This window comes from Panthera uncia, chromosome A2, assembly GCF_023721935.1.
Source record: "Panthera uncia isolate 11264 chromosome A2, Puncia_PCG_1.0, whole genome shotgun sequence".
Classification (NCBI taxonomy): Eukaryota; Metazoa; Chordata; class Mammalia; order Carnivora; family Felidae; genus Panthera; species Panthera uncia.
Window position 1 is genome coordinate 102,732,063 of NC_064816.1, and position 10,123 is coordinate 102,742,185.

The 10,123-nt window shown below is 35.2% G+C and overlaps 1 long non-coding RNA gene across 1 annotated transcript in view; it reads left to right on the forward strand.

Moving 5' to 3' along the window:
- LOC125929966 (uncharacterized) overlaps window positions 1–7,138 on the forward strand; it is a 46,997-nt gene extending 39,859 nt beyond the window's left edge. The window contains exon 5 of the long non-coding RNA XR_007460019.1: window positions 7,076–7,138. This is a non-coding gene — a long non-coding RNA (uncharacterized LOC125929966). The remainder of the gene's footprint in view (window positions 1–7,075) is intronic.
- The last annotated feature ends 2,985 nt before the right edge of the window (window positions 7,139–10,123 follow it).

Here is a 10,123-nt window from a genome sequence, read left to right on the forward strand (position 1 = left end):
ACAAACAAGCAGGCAAGCAAACAAACAAGCAAGCAAACAAATAAATACAACAGAGTATTACCCAGCCATAGAAAATGAGATCGTGGCGTTTGTGACAACATGGATGGACCTAGAGGGTATTTACTGAGTGGAATAAGCCAGACTGAGAAAGACCAATACTGTAACATTTCACTTACGTGGAGTCTAAAAAATTAAAACAAATGAACAAATAGAAACAGAATCATAAATGCAGAGAACTGGTTGTTGTCAGAGGAGAGGGGGTGGGGGGTATAGGTGAAATAGGTGACAGGGATTAAGAGGTATCAACTTCCAGTTAAAAAAATAAGTGAGAGAGATGAAAAGCATAGCGCAAGGAATATAGTCAATAATATTGTAATGATGTTGTATGGTGACAGACGGACACTGCACTTATCATGGTGAGCACAGCATATAGACTTGTGGAATCATTATGGTATACACCTGAAACTAACACAATATTTCAATATATTGTCAACTATATTTCAATACAAAATATGACAGTGAATATAAATCAAGGATAGGAAGCTAAAAAGAGAAAATCACATAAATTAGAACAAAGAAATAAAGAAGTGAAAAATAAAGAAAAAATAACTTAGAGGATTAATGCTAAATGATCCACATCCAACTGTTGGATTTTTCAGAAAGAGGTGAGAAAAAAGGGAGTAAATTAGCAAAGAAGCAAGGAAAAGAAACTTTTTTTTTTTTAATGTTTTATTTATTTTTGAGACAGGGAGAGACAGAGCATGAACAGGGGAGAGTCAGACAGAGACACAGAATCTGAAACAGGCTCCAGGCTCCGAGCTGTCAGCACAGAGCCCGACGCGGGGCTCGAACTCACGGACCGAGAGATCATGACCTGAGCCGAAGTCGGCCGCTTAACCGACTGAGCCACCCAGGCACCCCGGAAAAGAAACTTTTTGAGAAATTATTAATATTTGTGAAGAAATCCATGAAGCATCTTAAGTATATTTTAATATTTTCTGTATTATTTTTATACATAAAGAATGTTGTAATAGAGATCGGAAATGTGATGCTATAGAACTTAGAGCAATTTTGATAGTTTGGCAACAGAAATGAAATATATGACGGGACACCTGGGTGGCTCAATTGGTTGAGTGTCCGACTTCAGCTCAGGTCACGATCTCACAGTTCATGAATTCGAGCCCAGTATTGGGCTCTGTACTGACAGCTCAGAGTTTGGAGCCTGCTTCGGGTTCTGTGTCTTCCTCTCTCTGCCCCTCCCCTGCTCATGCTCTGTCTCTCTCAAAAATAAATAATAAACATTAAAAATAATTTTAGAAATGAGCTCTGAATAATGTAGGAAAGGCTAACTTTGATCCATTCTAATTGAGTCAAATTAGAGATGGAAATACTGCATTCTGTATTCGGTGTCATACTTGTGAAGGGATAGATACTCTAAGGGATGGAGTAATGAAATGGGTAATGGACAATTTACTGGATCAATTATTTACTGCTGGGTAACAAACCACACCAAAACTGTGTGGTTTCAAACAACAATCATTTCATTTGCTCATGAGTCTAGAGGTCAGCAACTTGAGCTGGGCTCAGCTGGGCAATTCTTCTCTGGTGTAATTCACGCAACTGTTGTCAGCCAGTAGTTAGATTGGGACACCTCCTTTGTGTGTCTGAGAATGGGTGGTGGTTGACCACTGAGCCATTCTCATCCTCGGGGAAGCAAGCCCAGGCTTCTTCAGCCCACTTCACGTGGGTGTGTCAGATTCCAGAAAGTGAGACTGGAAGAAACAGGGCCTCTTGAGGGTTATACTCAAAACTCTTATAACATAACTTCTCTTATATGCTCTTGGTCAGAGCAGGCTGAAAGACAAACCCAGATTTAAAGTAGTGTAGAAACTACATCACCCTCTTGTGACAAGCTGCAGAAGCATCTGCATACGGCGATGGGAACACTCTGTAACCACATTTTTGTAATTTACTGTATTTACCCCAAACCATATCACATGAAGGATGGTTAAAAAATTTACACAAGATTAGCCTGCAGTATAGTAAAGGAGCTATAGTAATTATTTTTGGACATTTCAAGTATTGTAATGTGGAGGGGATGTGACCTTTCTTTCTCACGGACCCCACGGGTCCAATAAAATATGTACGAAGAAGTTCCAGCCAACTTCTGCCCAATACAAGGAAGAACTCTTAACAAGTTGTGAAATGTTCCGTCACGGAAAGGCTTTAGATGTATGTTCAGCACTGTTTCTTTTAGGATGTAGAAGCGGTTTGTGTATAGAAGGACTTTCAGTGTGTCTTCAATACTGGATCCTTATTGTCTTTGAGAAGCATAGAGAATGTAATGGAGAGCTTGGGACTAGAAACTATGGTTGGAAGTGGCCTGTGAACAAATGACTCCCCTCAGTAGCATACATATACGAACAGGGAGAAGAGCTAAAGAGAAGAGGAACAGACCCTTGGGTGCCAGTGAAACTCCAAGGGGAGGGGAAAAAAAACGATGCCAAAAAAGGATTATCAAAGAAAGGGAAAACAACAACAGAATCACTGATTTAATGTAATGTGTCAGCTCAGCATTTATCTCTGCATGTAAGATTTTGTGTTCTGTTCAGAATATCTATTTCACCTTATTCCTCCCTGATACATAAATCTTTCCCATCTGAAATTCCTATTTGTGAAGTTATTACTTGGTTTCAGAGTTATTCAGATTCAAATGGCTGCCTCCCCTCAGAGTTGTCCATTTATAATAGCATCCTAACTAGTATATCTTTCCTGGGAGGATAAATTACTACAGCTGTGGGTTTAAAATCTATGGTTACCTTCCAACCTCCTGCATTTTTAACTGAGTTTATATTCGGGCTCTTCAGAGAGAAATATGACTCAACAACCAGGAGAAGGTTGCATTACCTAATCCAATTGTACATTAGTGGCAGGATAAAGACACACTCTAGCCCCAATAAGCAAGGGAGACAATTTCCTGGAGACTCTTGTGTCTCCTACTTCTGTATTTAGCTTTTACCTGGGACTGGCTCCGGTGTGATAATGGTGAATGTTATTGATAGAGAGATATCCACATTTTTATGAATCCCTCCCTACTCACATAGTAACAAGACTTTTGTATTATAAATTTAGTAGATGGAAGACCACAGAAAGAATAAAATCAAACTGTCAATAAAAGATTAATTATAAGAAAGCATTTTCAAATGGAATCATGAAGGTTACAAGTAAATGAGGTCAATCCAAAGCGCTGAATTTAGCATAAACAGGAAACGTTATGAATAGCAAAGTCTGAACGGCATTCCTTCCACAGTCAGACTTTGCATCGAGTATCACTTGCTGTGGGCATGCCACTTTACTGAGGCAGGTTAAGCCAGGAGAAGGGAATTGCTGGGGCTCAGGAAGCATCCTTGGCTTAGTCCCATGCATTTCTCCAGCTTTGCTGGAAAGGACAACAGCATGCATGCATGCATGTCTGTCTGCCCAGATTTTCCTATGTGAAAATCCCCTGGCTGTCAGAATTGGCACTTATTTACTTGAGGAATTTTTAGTTATGCAGGTGTATGTCGTCATACAACTATTAATAACATTTTCCTGTATTCTCCAAACTGGACAATCTGTCTAGAGAATTTACATTCTTCTTTCCAAATTCTCCTAGATTCTTATTATGCCAATCTTTTGTGACAAAATCACCAACCTATGCAGTGCTCTTTTTTTGATGAACTTTGTAAATGAAACTCTAATTTGGATACACACACACACACACACACATATATATACAATGAAATGTATATTTATATAATGAAATATATATAATGAAATAAATTTTATGTATATATATCTAATTTATATAATGCATTATAAATATATATATATAAAGTGATATAGACACATATAGTCACTTGTATTTCCTAATATATGTATAGAAATATAAGTAATTATTTCTCATTTCTTTTTCTACATCTTTAGAAGTTTTGAAAATCAAAATAGTTTTTTATTTTTTTTTTAGATTCTTTAAATGGAGTTTCCTTCCTGGTTGCTGTTATCTTCAGTTACTAATAACCAAAATGCTTAGCATTTTATTTATATTCACAAAACAGAAAAAGTATTGGAAATTAAGATGATAACATAACTCTAGCCCCTAATGCACGTATCTTTTTCAACACTTAAGCCATGATGCAAATACTTCATAGTCCTCAGAATCAACAAGCACCCCCTCACTTATCTGAGAAGTAAACACTAGTTGTTATTTTTGTTAGTCCATGTTCATATATTTTATTACGAGTGAACAACTTTCCATAATGATAACCAATTCAGGGGCAATATATCAAGTAAGAAGTGAAAATTCCCTAACTCTTCCTCTACCCCCAAGCCTCTGCGACAATCACTGTAACTATTTCATATCTACCAGAACCAACTCCCAACACTCTGGTCTTTTATTCAACCCATTAAGTGGCATCACACCCTGTATTTTGATTTTCATACTCTGTATCACTGACATTGTTTCAGACCAACATAAGTAGTTCTATCTCATTTTTAATAGTATGCAGAATGTGCCTCTATTTTGTTTAATAATTTCTTTATTAATAGGCTTTCAGGACGCTTTTTCTGTTATGTTTTGTTTCCATTACAATCAATGGTATGCATGCACACGTGCGCGCGTGCGCGCGCGCGCACACACACACACACACACACACACACACACACAAGCACCAACTTACACTATTTTGGCCACAGAACATAATTCTGTAAGTAGACTTGTTGTATAAGAGAAAAATATACCTGCCAAGAAAGACTGTCAGTTTATAATTTGACCAAGAGTTCTTGAGAATATTTTTTCTCCAATAATCCATGTCAAAATATTTTTCAATTTTCTAACTCTGATGGGGCAAAAAAAAGTTCAATTGGTATTTAATTTTTAGTTTGAGTAACCATTGTTACATAACCTTTGCCCATTTTTTAATTTTTTTGTATTGATTTTATATCTATTGATTTGGCAAATTTTATATCTACATTTATATTTATGTCTTAACAGTAGATCTGTTATATTTCTTGCAAATTTTTCCACCTGCCTAGTTTTTCCATTTATTTTTCTTATGAAAGAGCTCTGTGTGCTATTTCCTAATCACAACCTCTTACCTGCTTCCACTCCCAAAAGATAATCATTATCTTGATTTTTTTCATTCCTTGTTTTTTATAAAATATAGTTTTACCACATATGTATGTATTCCTAGGCAATAAGGTGCTGAATTTTGCTTGTTTTTGAACTCTATAAATGTGGAATTACATTGTTTGTATTCTTCTGTATCTTGTTTTCAGTCAATGATGTATTTCTAAAGTTTAATGCACGTTGGTATTTGTAGCTGTAGTTCATTTCTTTTCAGTGATTACTCATGTTTAAAAAAAAGCTAAGTGCTATTTTTAATTAAAATAGATGGTCCATGTATTGGTTGTGTTTTCTATGTTGGCAATCATAACATTTTAAGTAATGACTGTATTATTTCTTACCTCCCAAATGCTATCTCATTTCTTTCTCTTTCTTCTTTAATTGATCTAACTCGGCCCTGTCTTCAATGGTGTTCCAACAACACATCTCCCTCCTGCTCTGCCTCCCTTCACTACCCCCACCCTTGATGTGTAGTATTTGCCAATTTCTATAATGCAAGCAGTACTACCATGGCTAATTTCAAGCTACCAATTACCTAAGCTACCAAGTTACCTAAATAACAATATTTAGGATTCAGGAAAAGGTATGCATAATGGGCTGAGTCTGTATGAACAGTCTCCAACAGGCCGTCGGATTGTAGCTTCTCTAATCCAGTTCCTAACTTTTTATTATCGAATCAGATGACTACCGTGTTTTTCAAACATACCTTTCATAGGTGAGTTCTCTTCTATTCCAAGTTCACTAAGAGTTCTCATCATGGTTTTTGAATGTTCCAGCAGCTTTTATTTTTGCATCTAGTGAGAAGATTTCTTTTAATTTCTCTTTCATCTATTAATGTGTAAACAAAATTTGAAATTATTTTAGGGCTGATGCTCTTCGATCCCTGGGGTAACCTAACTTTCTAATTATCGATTATTTTATTTGTAGACTCTTGCATTTACTTTCCAAATGTTTTGTTTGGGATATTGAATTGTATATGTGTGATAGTTTTTGTTTGTTTGTTTATAATTACCTTCTGACACCCAGTCTTAGCATAATTAGTCTTTATTTGGGTGAGTCTACTAATGTTATGAATTATGTGTTTCAGAAATATTTGGTAGAATTTGCCTAAAATCTGGTTGGGACCAGTGTTTCCTTTGTAAGAAAATTTTAATTAATGATTGAGTTTTAATTAGTGGTATATAAGTATTCAGGGTTCTGTTTCATGTGTTGGAAGTCAATTTTGCTAAGATTATTTTTCTAGGAATTTTCTATTTAATATATACTTTTAATATTAATAAAGTATTTCCTTATGCTTGTTTACTAATTTTATCCTTTATTCTATCCCTGACTATGTACTGTTTCCAAATTGTCTTTTTTTTTCCTTCATCAATCTTATTGGAGGAATGTATATTTCTTCAGTTTTCTTTTAAGATAAACTTGTTGATCTTGGTTCAGCCTCTACTGTACCTATGTTTTTCTTTCAGAAACTGCTGCTTACATCTTTATTATTTTATCTACATGCTTTAGTTTTTGACTGCTTTTTACTAAACGTATTCCTGGTGGGATATCTCAGTGGCTCAGTCATTAGAGCCACTGAGTCTAAATTTCACCTAAGTCAGGATCCCATCTCCTGGGATCGAGCCCCATGTTGGGCTCCATACTGAACATGGAGCTTTCTTAAGATTCTCTCTCTTGCTCTGTCCCTCTCTGCTCCTCTCCCCTGTTTATGCCCTCTCTTTCTCTTATATTAATATATATATATATATATATATATATATATATATATATATATATATCACGGTGTACTTTATCAAAATTTTTATCATTAAATCTGTCAGTCTTTCATTTTATAATGTTAGAGTTTTATGCCAATCAAAGGAAGGTGTTTCACACACCTATGCTAATACAGTGGTATATATTTTCTTCTAGTACTTATATCACTTCTTTGTTGGTGCCTCTTATGTTTTCAATCTACCTGGAATTCATTTAAAGGTATGTGTTATTTTCCTACAATCTGATAGCTAATTGTTCCAACAAGGTTTAGTAAATGGTTTCAGTTTTAATTCGCTTATTTGAAAATAATATATTAAATGTTCATCTCTGCCTGGATTTATTTCTGAATTCTACCTTGTTATTTGTCATATTGGAATATGCTATTTTAATTACAGTAGGTTTTTCAATTATTTTAACATTTAATAGTACATATCCCCTCTTATTATCATTGTCATTTTTCCTACAATTTCCTTAGCTTTTTCACACACTTGATGAACTTTATTTCCTTTAAGATTTAGTAATATGTATTTGGTATTTGGTGCATGTATTACAAAATTTAGATAAGGAAATACAGATTAATCCAAGTAAGTTCCTTTGCTGTAAACCTCACCCTTGCTCCTCGGACTTCTTACTGGGGACACTTCCTCTTGTCAGAGACAATCAACTCAATAATGAAACATATTTTGCCTTTATCCTCATAAAAATAATAACACAGTCATATCCTTTGCCATTTTTCACTGACTCTCTTGGCCATTTGGTCAGTATCAGATATAAGGAGCTATGCCTAATGAACCTCGAAAACAATGTAGCAAATTTTTTTCAATGTGGCAAATTTTTAACAAAGTCTGTATCACTGAAAATTCAAACATCTGACCAAATGTCATTTTTCAAATGCGATTTCTAGCAACCAAAATCAAAGAAGTAATATTTTATCATGTCATTGGAGGTCAACTTTTCAATTCAAATAACAAATTAAGTCAGTTTGTGGATAATATTCTTTAAAAGATGAAATATATCAGCTTTCATGTCATAACACTGTACTGAGAAAATGCTAACTTAAAATATAAATTTCATAAATTTGGGCAAAGTATTTTCTCTATGCTTCAGTTTTCTCATCTTTAAAGATTTGAATTAAATAACTAAGATTGATTTCAGTTCTAAATGTCTACTATTTTATTATAGTCTCAAAGCAATTACTTCTCACAAACTCAAACAGAGATAACAATGTATTAGTATGATAATGTCATCTATTTTGACTTCCTGGAAGAAGTAAACAATTGGTATTTAAAAAGCTTTGTAATCAAGGATTCTTCCAGTGGCCTCTACAAGCAGCCAGCTATGGGCTGCTTGGCAAAGTATTGCCATTGACAGGCAAATCTCTATACTTCCCTTTCCCATATGTCAGGGTCCAAAATTGCACATTCTCGGGATAAAGTATGTGAATTGGCTTGACTTGACTCTCCAACCACCTCTGGTACAAAAGGCTGAAGGTGACAAGATATATAGAGTACATCTCATTGCTGGAGCACTTCACTATGAATGGAAATGCTTCTTTTGACAAGAAGATACTATTGTCATGACCCTGGCTGCTATAGCAAGAGATATTTAGTCATGCAGTAGAAAAGGTACTCTGCCGTATAATTCTGTATACTAGGCATATTGTAGTGTTCGTGTTCTATCAGGTAAGAAAGTACTGGGACACCATTATTAAGTAAATATTTCAATTACACAAAGGCAATTCAATTGTAAACACTATATTTGCAATGCTTTTCCCACATACATATTATTCAAGGCTTTTGAGGTTAGCTCATTCTTGTTTGGGTGTGGAATTACTGCCAAAACATATGTTTGATTCCTTTAAAAGATATTGGAGTCTTATCAAAAATGGAGTAAGCAGTATTGACCTCACTAGGATGTCAAAGAAAATAATTTCTAAGATAAGGCACCCGTGTGTGTGTGTGTGTGTGTGTGTGTGTGTGTGTGTGTTATCATATAGTCCTTTATTTAACGGATATGGCAATAGATTAAGAATAAAGGCAGGCTAATGATGAATGGTGACTAATGATTTTGTCTTGTGGGTGGGTGGGGGCGGGGAGGGAACTGTGAGTATTAAGGAATTCATTTAGAGGAATTTAGGAATAAAAAAGTTGAAATATGACATTGCAAAAGTTTATTTGTGCTCTAACTTTTCCTTAACAGTTTTGCTGTATGATTGCTGGGTTGTGAGCTCCCTAAGGACAAGAATCAAATTCTTATCACTTATTATCCCTAGAAATTGTGGCAAATGATTAATGCCTATGTATTCGATAGAAGGAAAATGGCCCTGGGGGGAAAGAGAAATGGAATTACAATACAAAATATACTTAAAATGAGACTAATAAAACCATAATTGCAAAGGTGAACTGGCATAGAATCTGAACAGGAATGTGCACACATAGCAAACGGAACTGAGGAAAATGGAGGTCATAGCCAGGCTGGGCAGGGAAACAGGCACATGCAGCAAGACTCAACCAGCCCTCAGACTTCACCACCCGAGGCAACTGTCCATCTTTCTCTGGACCCTGTGCCAGCCTGTCACTCTCCTCTGATTCTTTGAAATCATGTGGATTCTGCAAGAGTCCAAGGAATATTTTCCTTTTATGGCTCTGCATCTCTAAATCATCTTTGGTTGATATCTGACATACTTGTTGACAGCCTAAATGGATTTTTTAATAGTGTAGCTTAGATAAATCTCTTTTCTGTTGTAGGAGAGCCAAAAACATTTTTTATGGCTAACTCTAGCTTAATAAGGAGCCAGAGTTTAAAAAAAAAATGCAACCATTTAATTTTTAATATGGATTTGTTCCTTTGGTAATTAAAAACAAACATTTTGTAAAACCGCCAACATATTAATCAAAATAATATAGGGTTATGAACATCAGGCATTTAAATATGGTTTAAACCTTTCTGAGATGAAATCATGAAACAATATTAAAACAGACTGAAATAAGCCCTTTTATTGCTTATGCATGGGCATGGTATAGACCAAAGGTCGTATATAAAGTTCACCTAGGGCCATATTAAATTTCAGTAGATTCTAAGATTTACTTGAGGTATACTTTAAATGCATGTGTTACTATACTACCATGTAGCACCAGAAAATAAAATAAGTATGTATCACCTTCATTACGTAGACCTCAAAGTTTTTGCCACTAGCCAAGTTTG